This window comes from Aulostomus chinensis, chromosome 1 (genome assembly GCF_037954235.1).
Source record: "Aulostomus chinensis isolate RoL2024-O1b breed Wild chromosome 1, RoL_Achi_v1.0, whole genome shotgun sequence".
NCBI classification, from domain to species: Eukaryota; Metazoa; Chordata; class Actinopteri; order Syngnathiformes; family Aulostomidae; genus Aulostomus; species Aulostomus chinensis.
In genome coordinates, this window is record NC_141320.1 from 39383066 (window position 1) to 39405817 (window position 22752).

Genomic DNA, 22752 nt, shown 5'->3' on the forward strand with positions numbered 1-22752 from the left:
CCAACAAGTGAGGTATGAACCTCTGACTTCCTACTTGTCAAACAGGAAACTCCTAATACGTCATTTGAGTAAAGTACCTCATATTCCTGACATCCAAGTAGTAGTGAAGTGGAGGAAGAAGGGAGGAGATCTCCAACAGGATCCTTCTTTCCTCTGTCCTCCTTGATCTCATGGATCACCACAGTCAAGGGGAGACCCAAGCTCCCGGATGGATCTGGCACTCAGGAACTGCTGAGTTTTCCAGTGGACTTTGTTCCATCCATGGTTCAGGAACAGGACTCCTCCTGGTTAACCTGGTATCTTTCCACCCAACTGTGGGTTCTTGGAGAATTTTTCATGTCATGTCAAGAAATCAGGCTGGTGGGTTTTTCAATGAGAGAAATTCTGGTAACTTAATTAAGTGGCATGTTTGTTGAAGCAGTAATTAACTGATAAATTAAGGAAGGCCTGGCCAGTCTTTGCTCCCAGGTCATACAATGGAGTTAGAAAGTCCTGAATAAATCTGGAGTTCCATGATTTCCTTGTGGTTCATGATCCTTTTGCCAATGTAGTCTGGAACAAGAGCAAGATGAACCTCCACATAGCAACAGGTTGATTGCAGGTGATGTCAAGTGGTATTTAGAGGAATGTCCTCCTTGTGTTTGGTTCCATGGTGGAAGGGTGAGCCCTCTGGACTCTGGATCCAGTGATCAGAGTTCAAGTCTCAGAAGGACCTTCCTGTCTGGAATGTGTCCCATGTAACAAACTGATCAAGAGATGTTACGTGGTTCAAATGTTCTGGTTCATTTCTTACTGCCATGAACTCAGACTGTGTGTTTAATGTTAACAATAAATGTAACAACTAAGGAGCCAGTAGCTCCTGTGGAAAAAAATTCTACTTTGTCAGTGAATGAATTCATTTGATATTGAAGTCTGCAACTGTCAGTGTCTGTCAGGATGGCCGAGCGGTCTAAGGCGCTGCGTTCAGGTCGCAGTCTCTCCTGGAGGCGTGGGTTCAAATCCCACTTCTGACAAAGGACATTTTCTCCACATTCCTATGCATCCACAATGGTACATTCCAAACCCAGTTGAAGCTGCTCTCCACTGATGGGAGTGAGTGGTTGAACTGGCAGCAGAGGAGGCAAAGGAGCTTCCCTGTGAGGGTCCAACATCGCCTGGTTTCCTCCAACATGGAGCAGCCACCAAACTCTAACTTCAATGTTGGATCAAAGTCTACTGAAGAAATGTGTTTTCTCTCAATTCACATTTTGTCCATTAACTTCATAATCAGAGTCACCATCTCATCACATGACTAAAGTCTGGGTTCTGTATTGGTGGTAAAATATCCTTCCATGCCCCTCACTAGTTTGCACACAGAAAAGCATATTTTACTGGTTTCAAATCTCTTAGCTTGTTCTCTCTCTTAAACCAGCTGAGGCAGCTTTCATTGTGTGATTGATTTTAAAATATAAATATGGAACAGAACCATTGGAATAAGATGTCAGGACATTTGAAGGAATGTCAATCTCCTGTTGAAATGTTGCAGTGTGCAGCTGAGGCTCTCTGGCAGTGGCACCAGGAGCCCCAATGGCAGAACCTGGACCCTCCTGGAGGAGAACCACAGGTGAGGGCCTTCTTGGCTCCAGATTGATGGAAATCAAGTGTCTGAGGCTGTTAGCAGCCATGAAGTTGATCTGGTTGGCACTGGTATTTGTTCTTGCTGCAGCTCAGGAGTGATTCAGGAGAAGAGTTTCAGAACAGCCCATGTTGGGGACTGGAATTCTAAAATTTCCCCTGGAACCAAACAACCTTGGGAGGTAAAAGCTCCAATCCTAGCCACTCAGATGCAGCAGCAGAAGAAGCTGACATCCACCCTGACAGTCAGAGCATCAAGTCAAGAAAACATCACCATCTTGTAGTTCCAAACCTCCACCTGTCAGATTCAGCTACTTCTGATTGTGGGACTTTAAACTTGAACACAATGGAATTTGGACAAGGAGTTTTCCTTCCAGTCCAAACATCATCGTCCAGCCTCCAACCAGAGGTCCATCAGTTATCATGGAGCCACAGGTGGAGTCTGGATTCTTTTCTGGAATGAGACGGCAATGAGAGTCCTGCCAAGTGACATCACTGACATGACTGGATGACTTCAGTCACGTGACTGGATGACTTCTGTCACATGACTGGATGACAGTGTAGATGCCAATGTAGAGGTTGGGGAAATCGTCTCTGAGAATCCAGCTTGAACCCACAGCCTCCTTGTTTTCCAAAAACCCAAACAGCGACCATCAGTCTCCCTCCAATCCTGTTCTTGGGTAAACAACAAAAACAGAGTAAAAGTCTCTGGCAACATATTTGTTTCCTGTAGGGTTTCTTCATGTATGTGTGGTGTACCTGCTTTCCCAGAGGACTGCCATCTTTGTTCTGTGGCTGACATGTTTTAGTGTCAGCACAGGTCATAGCGCTGAGACTGAACTCTCATTCTCCTCCAACTATTATTTCCACCTCACACTCCTGCAGATATTCAAGTGAACAGGGAACACAAATTTATGCTCAACTTCTCCTGTGTATTCATCCACAGTCACTAAACAACAACCAAACCAAACAAAAGGGGGTTTGCTAGCATGGCGATCAGCTGTAGTTCACCATCTTATCCAGGTCACATGACTCAGGAGTAGCGTGGCCGTCTGGCAACCAAAGGGTGGCTGGTTTGATCCTCACTTTCTCCAGTGACCATGTCAAAGTGTCCTTGAGTAAGAGACTGAACCCCTAAATACTTCTGATGAGTAGATTGGCTCCTTGCATGGCAGCCTTCAGCATCAGTGTGTGAGTGTGTGTGAATGAGAGGACATTGTTCAGCTCCTTGAGTGCTGCTGAGGTAGAAAGGCTCTGTACAAACTGAGTCCTTTTACCATTTCTTTCCTGCCTCTAGCGGCGCTGTCGTCACTTCCTGTGACCGTGGGAGGAAAGGGGTCCCCCTTCAGAATAAGTTTTATATCATTATGTTACTTCCTCTTCAACATGCCTTTAGCAGACCAACTCAGAGAGCAGCACAGTGAGGTAGTGTGGCCGAGTGGTCTAAGGCGCTGGATTTAAGCTCCAGTCTCTGAGGAGGCGTGGGTTCAAATCCCACCACTGCCATCATGTCCCAGGTCACTGGAGAGGTGTGGCAGGTCTCTCACAGCCTCTCCTCTCTCTTCCACTGAGGTCTTCAAACCTGTGACCAAAAGAAGAACCCTCCTCTGAGTCCACAGACCTGAGCATTGCTGCTCTGACTACCAGGTTACCTCCTGGTGACCAGGGTGAAGTCATGGTGAGGTAGTCAGTTGTTCCTTTGTTTTTTGACAGAGGCTTCATTGTGAATTAAATAATTTTAATTCTTTACTTGAAGTTTCACGCTGTTTCAACTGAAAAAGGCCAGTTCCTGGAGAAGATCTTCTCGGGGTCCAGGTTAAAGCGGCGCCCCAGCTGGCACCAGGCGCTGACCCAGGTCCTGCATGGGAGATACTGTCAGTTCTGTTCTGCCCTGCTCACAACCACAGGCTGGTGTTGAGGCCTGCAGCAACCAGGGCCCCAGTCACCAAGAGTATAAAGGCTGGTCATTGTGGCAGTGGGAGGAGTCAAAATGAAGACAGACCAATGTGAGCAGGACGTTCCTGGAGAAGTAAGAAGAACTTGACCATGTTTCCTACAGTACCCAGGAGGCCTGGTAGTTGTTGAAGGAAGCTCCAAAAGCAAAGAGCAGACAGCAGGACATCAAAAGAAAAGATCCAGACACTAAAACTACAAGTAGAAACAAGAAGAAATACTCAAAGCTTTGGAAAGATACTACAAGGTTGGATATACCTTATTATATACACTACTATTCTCATTGACTCCTAAAGAGGGACAGGAAACATTAGAATGTGGATCAGATCAGCTGATTTCAGTGTTGAGTCCATCCCTCCATCCACTTTCTGTTCTTATCCTTTAAGGGTCATGGGGGGGGGGGGGGGGCGATCCCAGGTGACATTGGGCAAGAGGCAGGGTTCACCCTGGACAGGTCAGAATTCCTGATGATGTCATCAGGGCTTTGACAGTAGCTAGAATTCTGTCTTTGATGTCAGGAGGACATGAAAGAAACACAACTGAGGAAAGAAGAGGAGAACATTCAGCTTCATTAGAAACACTTGAACTGTTGAACAGTAGAATTTGTTTGAAACAGTTTACAACACTGAGTGACAGGATTGAAGAGGGAAGGTTTTCTACTTTAAAATTAATTTGTAACTTTAAACTGGAGATGAACATTTTTAGTGGTTCATATTCTAACATACAGAGGAAGTCATGTCATTCCCTTTTTTAAAAAAGAAAAACATGTGAAGCTCCTCCCCCCAGCTCCAGATGGACAGACAGACATGAGAATGACAAGGAAGCAACAAGTGTTGTGCTCCTGTAACGAAGTTAAGAGTTGTGATCCCACTTGCCATTTAAAACACATTCACAAAACACGGAAACTGGGGTTTCCTACTGCAATTAAAGGCAGCACCCCCTGTGGTTTAGGGTCGTGCACCCCGGGGGGTAGCAACAGTCGGACCTCGCTGCCTCCGGGGTAGGTGTATGACTTATGAGCTCTGTCTTTGTTTTATATTAATTACTTTATTTTAATATGAAGGAGTGGTTTAAGTTATATTTTGAATCATAAAGCTCCCGTACAGTCGAGCCTGTCCTTTTTTTTTATAAAAAGCTGACTGTGTTTTTCTTTTATTTTTGTTTACAAATGGCTAGAGTTACACGTGTTAGCTAACCTGCACTTTTTTTCATTTTACTTCCTGCAGCCGTGTATGTGTGTGTGTGAACGGGCGAACTGGACTGACTGTGTGTTAAATCTCCATGCCAGGTACGCATTGTTATTTTATGTTCATTTGTGGATTGTATGAACAGTCGGACCTCGCTGCCTCCGGGCCGTGTATGTGTGTGTGTGAACGGGCGAACTGGACTGACTGTGTGTTAAATCTCCATGCCAGACGAGAAATAAACGGCGAGTGTGCCAACGGTGAAACAGACTACCTCGTCCTTAAATACACAACGCAAGTGAAGTACAAGAACCGCTACACTCCTCTCCAGTGCTCTGGTGTTCATTTTTTCTCATTTTGAAATTCAACAGCTTCTGTCATTGATTTGACAGGAAATGTTGATGACACACTGGGATTTTTGTTCTCCTGCTGTCACTGTCAAGTGCAGCTGAACATGAGAGGTAGCAGGATCATTCATGTGTTCATGTTTCCAGCAGACAAGGAGGAAACCTGGGAGGACTTCAGTGACTTTGATCACTGGTTCTCACTTCATCTTCTCAGTATAAAGTTTAAAGCGAGCTGGCCAGGAGTTGAACCTAGAATCTTCTGATCCGTAGTCAGACTCGTTATCCATTGCACCACCAGCCCTGTGAAGAAGCTGCTGTGTTCATGTGTCCTTGCTGTTACAGAAAATCCCAACAAGGTGGTGGCATTTTCAGGGGACACAATGGTGCAGTGGTCAGCACTGTGGCCTCCCAGCAAGAAGGTTCAGCTCTCCTCCTATTTGGTTGCTAGGAACCTGAATCAGGCCTCAGTGGAGCGGTGCTGCTGAGGCTGAGTGAGGCTGAGTGAGGGACTGAGCAGGAGCCAGCAGGTCCAAGCAGGTTCAGGCAAACTCCCCTCGGTCCACCAACATCAAAGCAGAGGAACTGAGTTCATCTAACAAAATGATTCATATCATCTCCTCTTGGAATGTTCTGGAACTACAAGTACACTTAAAATGGCTGACTTATGACAACAGAAGGAACTTTGAAGTAGATTTGATTTATTTAAGTCAGTGACAGTCTTTTTTTCAAGAATTTAGTTCAGGTAACTTGATTGTTTTACTAAGATGAGCTTTAATGTTATACCATTGAAAAAAGACCTTCATGTATTTATGATGACATCACCAATAGGAGCCTTCCCAGTCTGTCAGGGGGTAGAGTTCAGTCACCACCAATGACATCAGAGTCAGAGTTAGAGATCAAAGACAGACATTAAAGTCTCACATTAAAGTCTCTTATTAAAAAAATTAAAGTGTTATATCTTTGAAAATATACTGCAATACATGAAATATTATATTTACATGAATGGTAACCTCGTTCTTATATTCTTTAATATACTGCAATAGTAATGGACCCTCTATGACACTGTAGTGATGAATCTATCAAGGAGTACAAATGATTATAATCTGAATTTTGAAGTCAAGTTTGAGATCAGTTTGATCCTCTCTCTCCCTCCCCCCTCTCTCTCCCTCCCTCCCGCCCTCTCTCCCTGTCTCCCCCCCTCTCTCCCTCTCTCTCTGTCTCCCCCCTCTCTCCGTCTACCCCCCCTCTCCCTCTCTCTCTCTCTGTCTCCCCCCCTCCCTCTATCTCTCTCTCTCTCTCTCTCTCTCTCAGGAGCTTTTAAATGAATATTTTAATAAAACAGAACAGGAGACTGAAGAGTGATCACTCAAACCCACAGGCTGAATGGGACATCTCTTAAAAATATTGAACCACTGAGTAAAACCATAGAAGCGCTCCTGTCTAGTCGGTGCTAACAAGTTAGCTGTTGCGTGAGTCCAGCTGTGCTGTCTAGGAATCCTGGTCAAAAGCCTCCACACATCAAACAGCTGGTGTGTTGGTGGATCTGTGGATCCTGCTGGAAGAAGCAGGGTGGAGCTCTGAATGGTTCCTGTCTCAAAGAGCTCCTCTGTGCAGCTCCCATCAGCTCCTAAAAACAGGAAACCAGCAGATTCACTGTTGAACGGTGGCATTAAAATGTCTCAAAAGCTGTCCTGTCCACCATTTGTTGGTGCAAAGACATTTAAAAACACCAGTTGAACATTTTCCAAAGTTGCTCTCACCTTCTTTCAAACACCTGGAATGATTTCCTCCAAACCAAAAGAAACTGGTGAAAAAAACAACAACAAAAACTCCTGGAGAATCAAACTCCACCCTCTGCTCCAACTGGACTTGGGACTTCAAATGACCCCCATTAAAAGCCTGCCTGCATCCCCATTCACTGACTGTTGTGTTGTGGGTCTCCTGGACAAACATGGCAGGATCCTCTTGATCTCCAGGAGTTTAAAAGAGCAGCTCTTTTAAAATGGGTTCTGGCTCCGTTCAGGTTTAGAGAGCTGAGACTAAAATCACACATGAATGAAAGAGGGAACCCAAGAAAACAAGTCAGCGTGAAAGAGGAGCAGATTTTAAAACTCCTCATCATTTCCACCTCCAGGAGTGAAGCCTCCCGGGACCCAAGAGGCTCCAGCTGGCAGAGCTCTCACTGGTTTCTCCACCACCTCGCTAACCTGAGCTGGAGCATCTGAGAACCAAACAGTGACCCCCTCACTCCAGAGCCGACTCCACAAACTCTGAGCCCCCACTTTACCCACAGCCAGCAGGCCTCCTCAACACTGCATGACACACGACGACTAAATTTAACACTGAAGCGTCTCATCAAGAGATCTGTCACAGGTGTGTAATGTGACTCCTAAGCACCAGTAGAGCCTGTTCATCGTCCCTGGGGGGCTCCAACCACCAGCCTCTCGGTTAACAGCCGAGCGCGCTGACCGATTGCGCCACAGAGACTCTGAGTCACCTGCTTTTCATGAAGAGTTTTCAGGCTAAATTCAGTGTGTGAGGTCCACACTGCACATTTGAGGGACCATGAAGGACAGAGGAGAGTCTGACTGTCATGGTGAAAGCCTTCAGCACTAGAACTGAAACAGCCCCACCATCTTAACCCCCCCAGAACAAACAGGCTTCATCAGAAACAGACACACCTCCTAGAACATCCAGAGATCATCAGTCTGATTAATAGAACATGGCAAACAAACAAGAACATGTTATTGTTTGATCAGAAGCTGAAACAATGTTTCTATGTTTGTCTGTTCTGGTCTGAATGAAAGAGGAGGTTTTCTTGGTCATGTGACGTGGATGAGAGTTCAACTAGAACTTCCTGCTTCAACAGGATTTTAGTTTGTTGGGATTTTGTCAAAGACACCAACCAAACCTCTGAGTGGTGCAGATGTCTGCTGCCTCCTCAGAGCAGACTGGAGCTCAGCCTCACTCACCTGTGGGAGCCCCAGCAGAGCCACCGTGTGATGGAGTTTCAGTTTAGGCTCCAAGGTCCTGGATTGAATTGGTGTTTTGTGTTTTTAGGCCTCCTGGCACCATCAGTGGTAGAGCAGAGTGGAGCAGAGGAAGCGTGCTGGGCCCAGAGGTCGATGGATCGAAACCATCCTCTGCTAAAAGAACAAAATAAAATGAACCTGTGTTTTTAGAAATGTGTGTCTGTTAAAAAGAGGTTCATAAGGATTTTGTCTTCCTCCACAATCACCAACCATTGTGAGAGTTAACAACAGTCCACTTTCTGACTGAAGCAAAAGTAGACTTCAAAAGGTTTTTCTGATTCAACATAGCAGCTAAATTTCCATTTCCATTTCCTGAACAGGACAGGTTAAAAAAAGGGAATGTCATGACTTCCTCTGTATGTTAGAATATGAACGACTAAAAATGTTCATGCCCAGTTTTAAGTTAGAATTAAACTGAAAATACAAAACTCTTCCCTCTTCAATCCTGTCACTCAGTGTTGTAAACTGTTTCAAACAAATTCTACTGTTCAACAGTTCAAGTGTTTCTAATGAAGCTGAATGTTCTCCTCTACTTTCCTCAATTGGGTTTCTTTCATGTCCTCCTGAGATCAAAGACAGAATTCTAGGTACAAATAAAAACACTACCAAAGCCTCCTGATGACATCATCATCAATTCTGTCTTTGATCTGTGTCTGTCCAGCCGGTCCTGAGTGGATCCAACAGTTTCCCATGGGTGACTCTGTCATGGTCTCTCTCCTGCTGTCTCCAACTCTCAGAGTGCTTCTCCTGGTTTCTCCCCATCGTCCCTGTTGCTAGGCAGAGCACTGGTGAGGACTGAGGCCAGTGATGTCATCACCTCCAGCTGAGACGTGCCAGGTGGTCCTGCTTCATTCAACTCTGCTGCCTCTGCCACTGCCCTGACTGGTGAGGCTGACAGCAGGTTCTCTCTCATCTAAACTCTCTGTTTACAATGGAGGCTGAAATCCTTGTGGTTGGTGGTTCAATCATCAGGTCTGTTGAACTCCCAGGTGCCATCACCTGCTGTCTTCCTGGTGCCAAAGTTGTGGACATTATTGAACGTCTCCAGGACTCATCGACCTCCACCCCTCCTGCAGGTTCTCCCTGTCTCTGTGTGGGTTCTCTCTGGTACTCCAGCTTCCTCCCACAGTCCAAAGACATCAAGAGGGTAGTGGTTACCTGGACACTCTAAACGACTGTGAGTGTGAATGGTTGTCTGTCTGTGTGTGTTGGTCCTGGGATGGACTGGTGACCCATCAAGGGTGAACCCAGGGCTGGACTGGCCATCTGGCCAATGCACATCTTTGGGCCGGCCCATAACTGTCATAATTTTTTTTCAAAAGTGTATAGTTTTTAATCGACCGTAACGGTATCGGAGACGCGAAACGCGGCCCATTGGTTGATTTTCTTGAAGGACATTGGGCTCGTCCAATGAAATCTCTCAGCTCTCTCTCTTTCTCTTAGTCAAGCCATGCTGTTGCAATGGAAGTGGAGGAGTCAGATCAGACAGTTGGAGACTATTTTAGTCGCCCTTCTTCCACACAGAGGACTGATTTTTTAAAGTTTCATCCTCAACAAGATTCCATAAACCCTGTCGTCCAGAGGCTCTTCGTTAGAACGGACGGCACGACGTGGAAGTGGCTGACTTATTGTGGTCAACGTCATGCTTTGTTTTGTTTTGTTTGCCCTGCTTTTAGCAAGCCCAGTGATCCAAGTGTCTTCATCAGAGGCCTGACAGACTGGAGGCATGTGCACCAAAGAGTAGAGGAGCATGAGAGAGGCATGGCACAGAGGCAGTGTGCTGAGGCCTATTTTTGAAACTGCTCCAGAGCAAGACTGGCCACCTCCTTGAGGGAAGACAGCTGACAGGACACCGTGAGCAGGTTAAGAAGCAGGGCTGGACTGGGACCAAAAAATGGCCCTGGCATTTTTCATCCCTGGCAGCCCTCCATGGTTATTTACACGATATGTGTAAGCACACGCCATACCAGAGGATGTATGCGCACATTTTGAAGTTTCAAAAATTAAAATAAAGTGCAGTATTCTACATGGAAGACAGTAACCATGTTAAAAGAGTGATACTCTTTCACTACTCAGAGACCTTCTTCTTCCACTACACGTTCCAACACCTGACGTCTCTTCTTCCCAGTCCAGCCCTGGAAGAACGCGTCGAGTTTTGGAAATTCGGCTGCTTTTCTTCTCGGGAGTCTCTCTTTTTCGGCTCCTCCTTTCTCCTTCCTCTTACTGGGCAACATTCTTCATGGCTTCTGACTGCAAGGTGGCCGCTGAGTGGTGGCACTACAACTGGATGGGTCTGTTTCTCATTTTAACACAAAACAAACTAACCGCTGTTTCTGCGTTTTTACCAGAAATATATATTTTGAAATGCCTGCTCACACCGGCCCATCCGGCTACATCCACCAAACTTTACACACATAATATAATATAATAATATAATATAATAACCCTGAACACAAGCCCCAAAGCAGTAGTTGTTTTGTTTTTCTTCATAAAGGAGGTGCACTGTCATGACTACGATATCTCTGGCAACAAACATGGAAGGGGCTTTGGGGTCTTGTGTTTCAGCTCTGTAACTTCTGGATGGCTGAAAATGTCAGAATCAGTCCTCTCACTGACATCCACCATTGGTGTGACTTTTGGTGGCTTCAGCTCAAATGAAACCAGGGAAGAGGGGCCAGACTTTGAGGAGCCCCTTAGGGTTAGTGGATGCCCCGGGACCGTGCTTGGGCCCCTTAGCACCTAGATGGCTGAAATTCCCAGCACATGCTACTCTGGGGCATCACACTAAGTGTGTAAAGTTTGGTGGATGTAGCCCAAGTACAAACACCAGAACCCAGATTTGATCCTCAATTCTGCTCCAAAAGGCTCTCGGAGTGCAGAAGTCCCAGACCCTGATTTTGCCCAGTTTCACAAGGGGATAGTTTTTTCTCTTTGAACCTAGGAAGTTGAAATTTTAGTGTGTTGTTCTGTCCTCCATAAGGATCACATCTGTGCTGGTTTGACCCCCCTAAGTCCTTTCTGCTGTCCATAAAGGGTGTGGCAAAGTCCAGTAAAGTCTTTAAATGAAGCATCATAACTGGTCAAAGTTGCTCCAAATGAGATGAGCTTTCTGGGAGGAGTTCACACCTCTGCCAGAAACCAATATTTAAAACTTTGAAGCCCCACCTCCTTCCTGAAGCCACTTCCTGTTTGGGAGGGGGTTCTAGAATTATTCCACCAGATTATGATTTCATAAAGTTTCAGGTCTGTATCCCCTGGAGAGGCCAATGAGAGCAAAAGAGCAACAGGGTCAAAGGTCAACAGGCCTCGTGTCTCAGCCAGGCCTCAAAGGGTTAAGTGAGCCTTTTGGAGCTCCTTTGAAAAAAGGCCTGTCACCAATCTTGTTCAGGACCAACATGGAGAAGGATCTTTGGAACATTTTCACATCTTTAAGACGGCCTTGACTCCTTTTTATAGCAGGAGTCACTGAACAGCACAAAGCTGCTATTGCAGCCATCAGGCCTCATTTCTGATCAGTTATTATTGTTGAAACAAAGCTGAATATCAATTATTGATTTTTATTGTCATCATTTTGAACACCTGATGAGAGAAACACAATAAAAACATTTGAAAAGGAAGGATCAGAGTGTTGTTGTACTGCAATACTACAGTACAGCATCAGAGACACTCAGTTATTGATTGCCTGAATGATTGATTTACCCAGAAGAGGAACAGCTTTGTTGGAGCAGTAAAAATACACACATCAGAACGACAAAGTTACATTGGAAAAGAAACTACATGACATTACCAGCACAACATCTGAAGAACAGTTAGGATCAATTTAACTGGCCAGATAGTTAGGATTTCTTTAATGATATCCTTGATGAACCCAGACATCAGAGTGGTTTGTTCCCCTCAATCATAAATCTGTAAATACAGCGTGAAGTGATGGAACTAAAAGGCCACCTCTGAGTGCAGGAGTGAGCCTCTGTGACGGATGTGACGTCAGCAGACCGCCATTAGTTTGAGTCATTGTTTATATTCTTAATGCTGATTGGTCGATCTATAATGGTGACAAATGGACTTTGTAGGTAGAATAAACATCCAGAAATTAAATGAATTTGTAGATTGTCTTATTAATCAAAAGATGAAGTATTAAAAATATTTGTTTTTTTTTCCTCGGAGTGAGCGACAACTACCGGATTTTCTCACAGAAGAACGGGGGGGCCGACTTCCCCAGAAGCGGATGTTTGTAATTCCTGGGGCACTAAAATCCATTTCATATTATTTTTTATTGAACAGCGAATATTATGGAAATAAAATTTATATTTCTCGCCAGAAATGTCCTTAAAATGCTTTTTAAAAATCAAACCTATCTTGAAATGACGCTCGTCCGTAATGGCGTCCTTAGCAACCAACATAGCAACAGTAGAAACGTGACACTGTAACGACTCTCTTCTGAGAGGTGAAAGATTCACCGTAATAACGAACAAACCAAAGATTAAACACAAGAACTGAGCGAAGATTATGAAAACAAAATGCATATTTCTCTCTAGAAATGTCATCAGAATGCTTTATTAAATCAAAACTATCTTGGAAGAAGGCACTTTCCTCTGAAAATGACAGGAGCGGCTGCCATGTTTTTGTTTTGAGAGACCCTCATGAAAGAGTCACATGACCTACCAGCGCTCCAATAGAAAAGAAGAGGGGGAAAAAACCTACACATTTCACAATTTTTTGGCCTTTATCATAGAACTGATAGGTTTTGACCTGTGGACAAACGGAGCCTTTTCACGTTTTGACATGAGACTGGGTTGTCAAAAGCAAAGAGCAGACAGCAGGACATCAAAAGAAAAGATCCAGACACTAAAACTACAAGTAGAAACAAGAAGAAATACTAAAAGCTTTGGAAAGATACTACAAGGTTGGATATACATTATTATATACACTACTATTCTCACTGACTCCTAAAGAGGGACAGGAAACATTAGAATGTGGATCAGATCAGCTGATTTCAGTGTTGAGTCCATCCCTCCATCCACTTTCTGTTCTTATCCTTTAAGGGTCATGGGGGGGGGGCGATCCCAGGTGACGTTGTTCAAGAGGCAGGGTTCACCCTGGACAGGTCACCAGTCCATCAGGAGAAATGAGGTGGACGGTATCATGCAACCTAAACTAAAACATTAGTCAGATCAAATTCAGATTAAAGCAAGAGTCTCCAGATCAAAGTCAGAATTCCTGATGATGTCATCAGGGCTTTGACAGTAGCTAGAATTCTGTCTTTGATCTCAGGAGGACATGAAAGAAACACAATTGAGGAAAGTAGAAGAGAGCATGGCAGCATGATGGTGCAGTGGTGAGCACTGTGGCCTCACAGCAAGAAGGTTCTGGGTTTGAGTCCAGGCTCGGGTGGGGAATCTTTCTCTGTAGAGCCTTTATGTTCTCCTCATGAATGTGTGGGTTCTCTCCAGGTACTCCAGCTTCCTCCCACTGTCCAAAGACATGTAATTGGGGACGAGGCTGATTGGACACTCTAAATTGACCGTAGGTATGAATGTGAGTGTGAATGGTTGTTTGTCTCTGTATGTTGGCCCTGTGATGGACTGGTGACCTGTCCAGGGTGAACCCTGCCTCTGGCCTGTAGATGCTGGGATAGGCTCCACCCCCCTCGACCATCAATGTAGGTCTTTTGTTAATTGCATGCCACATGAAATTATTATTGGTCAGTTTTCTAGCAACAGTCTCACAGTGTCAAGACAAGAACACTTCTACTTTTGATGATGACAGTTTGTTCAACACTAAACTTCATCCAGTACCATGTTGTCAAACACTGGAACCTCCACAGCACCTGAACAGGGACTTGAACCCTGGACCCTCAGATTAAAAGTCTGATGCTCTACCGTCTGAGCTCCTCAGGCTCTTTCTACAGCATTGAGACAGGAACAGAAACACCTGTGAAGGTCAAACTGATGCTTTCTTGACTTGTTCAGTCCTCCATGTTAAAGTCCACCAGGCTTTTGATTGGCTCTGATTCTCTGTGGCAAAATCCAACAAGAGGCTCCAAAAATGTCCTGAATGTCACAAGAATGCACAGGACAAGATGTTAGTTTCCTTCATGTCTGCAGTTCCACCACTGGAAAGTAAAGTCAATGCTGCTCCTCTGCTGAAACCTGGGATCGGACCAGGGACCTTTAGATCTTCAGTCTAAGGCTCTCCCAACTGAGCTGGTTCAGTTCTGAGTGAGGGCCCTGCTTCTCTCATTTATAATCTCTTCCACTCTCACTAGAACTTAGAGAGGATTGGAGCTTCTGAAGTCCTGACACATTGAACAGTTCTCCAGGACCATTTTTGATGAAGGTCTGGATCACACCAGCCTTTTTTGTTTGTCTTCTTGCACCACCGTGCCGCCCCTACTAGTCGTCTACATATCAGTGTTCTCAGTATTGCACGAACATTCACATCAGTATTGTGCTAATATTTTATTTCCTGGCTCTTCAATCCTCCTATTATGAAGTTGATTGCTTCAGCGACCAGGAGACGTTATCATTGGCAGCTAGTTTACTATTATTGCTGCTGCTGTTGTTGGTTGTGTGTCTGTCTTCCATCCCCCTGTCCCTCTGTCTTTCTCTCTGCTTGTCTTTCACCCTCATCTTGTTCCCATCTTTTTGTCATTCTCTCCCTCCTTTCTCTCTGTCTTTTGTCTTTCCTTCTCTATATTTGTCTTCTGCTGTCTGTCCTGTCCTGCTCTCTTTCAACAACCAACCAGTCAAAGCAGACGTCCGGTTAAAAAAATATGATAAAAGAACTCTTGGTTTGATTTGGCTTGAGACATGAAGAAGATAGGATTGTTTTCCTTTCATTTTAGAAGCTTTTCCAGATTCATGAAAAGATCATCAATCAGTGCAGTATTTCAGACAGACTTCTGGTCCGTGAGGACGAGGAATCCAGCACAGATCCACAGAACTCCAACTGCCATCTTTGATGGTTCCTTTACAGTCTGCAGGGTGGAGAGATCCTCCTGAGTCTGGCTTGGAATGTTTGTCTGTGGATGTGTTGGCCCTGTGATGGACTGGTGACCTGTCCAGGGTGAACACGGCCTGTCGCCCAAAAGCTGCTGGGATAGGCTCCACCCCCTCATGACCCTGAACAGGATAAGCAGAAGACAATGGACAGAAGTCCTGACACATTGAACAGTTCTCCAGGACCATTTTTGATGAAGGTCTGGATCACACCAGCCTTTTTTGTTTGTCTTCTTCCAGTGTCCTCAACATTGTGTGAGCCAATAATTCCACATCTGTACCAGACACACCTCTGGTTGGTGGGTTGATGGATCTTTCTGTTCTAACAGTGTCTTTTATCTTGCTTTTAACTTTTCTTTGTATCTGCATTCTGTGGTGCACGGTGGCTCTGGAAGAGCGCTCTAACTATTGTCACTGTACCCCCCCCCCCCCCGTACAACGAAAATAAAAGATTCTGATTCCGATTCTGACACACACACACACACACACACACACACACACACACGCGTGTATCAACATGATGTTCCGAATGTTTCACTGTCTGTGGTTGTCCAGCTCTCCTTGCCTCTTCACTGTCATTGTCAGAACTCGGAGCAGTCTTCCTCTCCAGGTGATGTCTCTGAGTGATGATGATTGCTGTCTGTTCAACCAGCTTCATTTGTTGATATCTGAGAAGGACTGAAGACAGCAAAGTGTGCTGATTGGCCAACAACCCCTCACAGGTCAAAGGTCACTGCTCTGAGGCGGACCAGTTTACTGTAACAGTGGTGGCACCATCCACTGCTGGCGCTCTCTTCAGTGCTTCTTGTTTCTGCCCTTTGTGTGTGAGCTCCTAGAGCAGCTGGTCCGGCTCTTTCCTTTTCTTTTCTATTCCACAAATTTATTTTTTGATTTTCTGTTTTTGTAATTCATCATCGATCTCGGCTCACGGTCGCTACACTCTTGACCTCCTGTGAGCCTTGAAGAGAGAGAAGCCACCTTTGTGTTGGAGAAGAGCAGCTTAGTCCAGGCAGCCAGCAGCCTGAGACCAGAGGGTAGCCAATCAACGCGCTTCCCTTCTTCATCGAGCGAATCTCAGCGGGAGCCACGGTCGACGAGGTGGAGGCTTTGGAGGCCGTCCTCCCACCAGGTCGTTGGAGAGGCGTCGTACATCGATGGGAGAATCCAGCTGAGAACGTAAGCCGGTTACGTTGGTTTTCACCGATTCAGGCCTGGACTCCTGTCTCGCTGCCAAACTCCGCCTGACTCCGTAGAGCTGGTCAGCCTCCACTCAGTCCTCTTCATTTGGTTGGAGGTCACCATCGTTCATCCTACACACCTTTCCACCTGCCTCTTAGCCGTCTACTTGAAGCTCTGATAAATCCAGGCTAATTCATACCTGCTACTCAATATGGGCCTTAATTACTCTGCTGGAATTATCTCTCTGTCTTAAGGGTTTTCTTCATTGTATTAAATCCTCTTTAATTTCCAAGAAGTCTTCCAACTCACTCATTCATGCAAGCCACTGAACCACAAGACCTCATTGATGAGCTTCAACCTGAGACTGATTGTTTCTCGTTGGACGAGACACCCATTCAATGAGACTCATTGTCAGTCCATTGAAATCTACTGGTGTTCCTGGTGAGTTGATTTAACAACATGAGCTGACAGAATCTACGTTCAGGTAGGAACCACCACATCCAGGGGTCTGGACCTTTGAGCAGGCAGAGCCATCAAAGTAGCAGACTAAGCTAGCAGACATTAGCATTGAGAAGAAACTGATACCTGAGCCTACTTTTGGGTCTGGACCTTTGAGCAGGCAGAGCCATCAAAGTAGCAGACTAAGCTAGAAGACGTTAGCATTGAGAAGAAACTGATACCTGAGCCTACTTTTGGGTCTGGTCAGGTGATGACACAATAATATGACATCATTGTCAGACTGACGCCTGCTCAACACTGACCAAACGCCGCCCTATTGCATTGTGGGAAATTTCTGCTTGGCTCGCGTCCATCAAAACACACAAAAAAATTTCTCCAGAATCAGTATGGATAATGGATACAATTGAGTCCACACTGGTTTTTCATTCTGAGTCGGGTGCAGGTGTGGAATTTCAGACACAGTCTGTGTTTGTGTTGTTCATTCAGTGATTTTTCTTACAATTCCCAATCAAAGCCCCACATTGCAAATGAACTCAAAATGATGCTAACAGTAATGTAGTGATAGTTGCTAATAACCTCAAAGTAATGCGACAGTGATTTCAGAAAAATTGCTAATGATCTCAAAATGATGCTGACAGTAATGTAGTGATAGTTGCTAATAAACTCAGTGATGCTTACAGTAATGTAGTAAGTGTTTAGAACAACCTCAAAGTGATGCTGACAGTCATGTAGTAAGAGTTGCTACTAACCTCAATTTAATGCTACAGTGATGTCTTAAGAATTGCTAATAAACTCAAAATAATGCTAACAGTAATGTAGTGATATTTGCTAATAAACTCAAAGTGATGCTGACAGTAATGTAGTAAGAGTTGCTACGAACCTCAAAATAATGCGACAGTGATGTCAGAAGAATTGGTAATGATCTCAAAATGATGCGACAGTGATGTAGTAAGAATTGCTAATGAACTAAAAATGATGCTAACAGTAATGGAGTGATAGTTTCGAATAAACTCAAAGTGATGCTGACAGTCATGTAGTAAGAGTTGCTACGAACCTCAAAATAATGCGACAGTAATGTAGTAAAAGTTGCTACGAACCTCAAAATATTGCTACAGTGATGTCGGAAGAATTGCTAATGAACTCAAAATGATGCTAAAAGTAATGTAGTGATAGTTGCTAATCAACTCAGTGATGCTTACAGTAATGTAGTAAGTGTTTCGAATAACCTCAAAGTGATGCTGACAGTCATGTAGTAAGAGTTGCTACGAACCTCCAAATAATGCAACAGTAATGTAGTAAAAGTTATGACGAATCTCAAAATGATGCGACAGTGATGTAGTAAGAATTGCTAATGATCTCAAAATGATGCGACACTGATGTAGTAAGAATTGCGAATGAACTCAAAATGATGCTAACAGTAATGGAGTGAAAGTTTCGAATAAACTCAAAGTGATGCTGACGGTCATGTAGTAAGAGTTGCTACAAACCTCAAAATAATGCGACAGTGATGTCGGAAGAACTGCTAATGATCTCAAAATGATGCGACAGTGATGTCGTAAAAGTTGCTACGAACCTCAAAATAATGCGACAGTAAAGTAGTAAGAGTTGCTTCGAACCTCAAAATAATGCGACAGTGATGTCAGAAGAATTGTAAATGATCTCAAACTAATGAGACAGTGAGGTCGTAAGAATTGCTAATGAACTCAAAATGATGCTAACAGTAATGTAGTGATCGTTGCTAATAAACTCAGTGATGCTTACAGTAATGTAGTGAGAGTTTGGAACAACCTCAAAGTGATGCTGACAGTAATGTAGTAAGAGTTGCTACGAACCTCAAAATAATGCGACAGTGATGTCAGAAGAATTGGTAATGATCTCAAAATGATGGGACAGTGATGTCGTAAGAATTGCTAATGAACTCAAAATGATGCTAACAGTAATGGAGTGAAAGTTTCGAATAACCTCAAAGTGATGCTGACAGTCATGTGGTTTGAGTTGCGAGTAAATTAAAAATTATTCTGACAGTGATGTCGTAAGAATTGCTATTAAACTCAAAATGATGCAAACAGTAACGTAGTGACTCTTACTATATGATGTCGGAAGAACTGCTAATGATCTCAAAATGATGCGACAGTGATGTAGTAAGAGTTGCAACGAACCTCAAAATAATGCGACAGTAAAGTAGTAAGAGTTGCTTCGAACCTCAAAATGATGCGACAGTGATGTCAGAAGAATTGTAAATGATCTCAAATTGATGGGACAGTGATGTCGTAAGAATTGCTAATGAACTCAAAACGATGCTAACAGTAACGTAGTGATAGTTGCTACTAAACTCAGTGATGCTTACAGTAATGTAGTAAGTGTTTGGAACAACCTCAAAGTGATGCTGACAGTCATGTAGTAAGAGTTGCTACGAACCTCAAAATAATGCGACAGTTATGTCAGAAGAATTGCTAAAGATCTCAAACTGATGGGACAGTGATGTCAGAAGAATTGCTAATGATCTCAAAATGATGCTAACAGTAATGGAGTGAACGTTTCGAACAACCTCAAAGTGATGCTGACAGTCATGTAGTAAGAGTTGCTACGAACCTCAAAAAAATGCGACAGTAATGTAGTAAAAGTTGCCACGAACCTCAAAATATTGCGACAGTGATGTCGGAAGAATTGCTAATGAACTAAAAATGATGCTAACAGTAATGTAGTGATAGTTGCTAATTAACTCAGTGATGTTTAAAGTAATGTAGTAAGTGTTTCGAACAACCTCAAAGTGATGCTGACAGTCATGTAGTAAGAGTTGCTACGAACCTTAAAATAATGCGACAGTAATGTAGTAAGAGTTGCTACGAACCTAAAAATAATGCGACAGTGATGTAGGAAGGATTGCTAATGAACTCAAAATGAGTGATGCTGACAGCCATGTGGTTTGATTTGCGAGTAAATTAAAAATGATGCTGACAGTGATGTCGTAAGAATTGCTATTGAACTGAAAATGATGCTAACAGTAACGTAGTGATCGTTGCTAATGAACTCAAAGTGATGCTTACAGTAATGTAGTAAGAGTTTCGAACAACCTCAAAGTGATTCTGAAAGTCATGTAGTAAGGGTTGCTACGAACGTTAAAATAATGCAACAGTAAAGTTGTAAGAGTTGCTAAGAACCTCAAAATAATGCGACAGTAATGTAGTAAAAGTTGCTACGAACTTCAAAATATTGCGACAGTCATGTAGGAAGAATTGCTAATGAACTCAAAATGATGCTAACCGTAATGTAGTGATAATTGCTAATCAACTCAGTGATGCTTACAGTAATGTAGTAAGTGTTTGGAACAACCTCAAAGTGATGCTGACAGTCATGTAGTAAGAGTTGCTACGAACCTCAAAATAATGCGACAGTTATGTCAGAAGAATTGCTAAAGATCTCAAACTGATGGGACAGTGATGTCAGAAGAATTGCTAATGATCTCAAAATGATGCTAACAGTAATGGAGTGAACGTTTCGAACAACCTCAAAGTGATGCTGACAGTCATGTAGTAAGAGTTGCTACGAACCTCAAAAAAATGCGACAGTAATGTAGTAAAAGTTGCCACGAACCTCAAAATATTGCGACAGTGATGTCGGAAGAATTGCTAATGAACTAAAAATGATGCTAACAGTAATGTAGTGATAGTTGCTAATTAACTCAGTGATGTTTAAAGTAATGTAGTAAGTGTTTCGAACAACCTCAAAGTGATGCTGACAGTCATGTAGTAAGAGTTGCTACGAACCTAAAAATAATGCGACAGTGATGTAGGAAGGATTGCTAATGAACTCAAAATGAGTGATGCTGACAGCCATGTGGTTTGATTTGCGAGTAAATTAAAAATGATGCTGACAGTGATGTCGTAAGAATTGCTATTGAACTGAAAATGATGCTAACAGTAACGTAGTGATCGTTGCTAATGAACTCAAAGTGATGCTTACAGTAATGTAGTAAGAGTTTCGAACAACCTCAAAGTGATTCTGAAAGTCATGTAGTAAGGGTTGCTACGAACCTTAAAATAATGCAACAGTAAAGTTGTAAGAGTTGAAAAGAACCTCAAAATAATGCGACAGTAATGTAGTAAAAGTTGCTACGAACTTCAAAATATTGCGACAGTCATGTAGGAAGAATTGCTAATGAACTCAAAATGATGCTAACCGTAATGTAGTGATAATTGCTAATCAACTCAGTGATGCTTACAGTAATGTAGTAAGTGTTTCGAACAACCTCAAAGTGATGCTGACAGTCATGTGGCAAGTGTTGCTACGAACCTCAAAATGTTGCAACAGTGATGTCGGAAGAATTGCTAATGAACTCAAGATGATGGTAACAGTAATGTAGTGATAGTTGCTAAGAAACTCAGTGATGCTTACAGTAATGCAGTCAGAGTTTCTACGAACCTCAAAGTGATGCTGACAGTCATTTAGTAAGAGTTGCTAATGAACTCAGTTCAGTGCTACAGTGATTTTGTGAGAATTGCTCAACAACTCAAAATGATGCTAACAGTAATGTAGTGATAGTTGCTAATAAACTCAAAGTGATGCTGACAGTAATGTAGTAAGAGTTGCTAGGAACCTTAAAATAATGCAACAATAATGTAGTAAGAGTTGCTACGAACCTCAAAATAATGTGAGTGTGATGTCGGAAGAATTGCTAATGATCTCAAAATGATGCGACAGTGATGTAGTAAGAATTGCTAATGAACTCATAATTATGATAACAGTAATGGAGTGAAACTTTCGAATAACCTCAAAGTGATGCTAACAGTCATGTAGTAAGTGTTGCTACGAACCTCAAAATATTGCGACAGTGATGTCGGAAGAATTGCTAATGAACTCAAGATGATGCTAACAGTAATGTAGTGATAGTTGCTAAGAAACTCAGTGATGCTTACAGTAATGTAGTAAGAGTTTCGAACAACCTCAAAGTGACGCTGACAGTCATTTAGTAAGAGTTGCTACGAACCTTAAAATAATGCAACAATAATGTAGTAAGAGTTGCTCCGAACCTCAAAATAATGTGACAGTGATGTCAGAAGAATTGCTAAAGATCTCAAGATGATGCTAACAGTAATGTAGCGATAGTTGCTAAGAAACTCAGTGATGCTTACAGTAATGTAGTAAGAGTTTCGAACAACCTCAAAGTGACGCTGACAGTCATTTAGTAAGAGTTGCTACGAACCTTAAAATAATGCAACAATAATGTAGTAAGAGTTGCTCCGAACCTCAAAATAATGTGACAGTGATGTCAGAAGAATTGCTAAAGATCTCAAGATGATGCTAACAGTAATGTAGTGATAGTTGCTAAGAAACTCAGTGATGCTTACAGTAATGTAGTAAGAGTTTCTACGAACCTCAAAGTGATGCTGACAGTCATTTAGTAAGAGTTGCTAATGAACTCAGTTCAGTGCTACAATGATGTCGTGAGAATTGATGTCAGAAGAATTGCTAATGATGTCAAAATGATGCGACAGTGATGATATAAGAGTTGCTACGAACCTCAAAATATTGCGACAGTGATGTCGGAAGAACTGCTAATGATCTCAAAATGATGTGACAGTGATGTAGTAAGAATTGCTAATGAACTTAAAATGATGCTAACAGTCATGTCGTGATAGTTGCTAAGAAACTCAGTGATGCTTACAGTAATGTAGTAAGAGTTGCTACGAACCTTAAAATAAAGCAACAATAATGTAGTAAGAGTTGCTACGAACCTCAAAATATTGCGACAGTGATGTCGGAAGAATTGCTAATGATGTCAAAATGATGCGACAGTGATGTAGTAAAAGTTGCTACGAACCTCAAAATATTGCGACAGTGATGTCGGAAGAATTGCTAATGAACTCAAGATGATGCTAACAGTAATGTAGTGATAGTTGCTAAGAAACTCAGTGATGCTTACAGTAATGTAGGAAGAGTTTCGAACAACCTCAAAGTGATGCTGACAGTCATTTAGTAAGAGTTG

At 43.1% G+C, this 22752-nt stretch overlaps 2 non-coding genes across 2 annotated transcripts; both read left to right on the plus strand.

Moving 5' to 3' along the window:
• The first annotated feature begins 930 nt into the window (after positions 1-930).
• trnal-cag (transfer RNA leucine (anticodon CAG)) lies at positions 931-1013 on the plus strand. Its single transcript has one exon. It is a non-coding gene; the product is annotated as a tRNA-Leu (tRNA).
• Positions 1014-3038: 2025 nt separating this feature from the next.
• On the plus strand, positions 3039-3120 carry trnal-uaa (transfer RNA leucine (anticodon UAA)). The gene has a single exon. It is a non-coding gene; the product is annotated as a tRNA-Leu (tRNA).
• The last annotated feature ends 19632 nt before the right edge of the window (positions 3121-22752 follow it).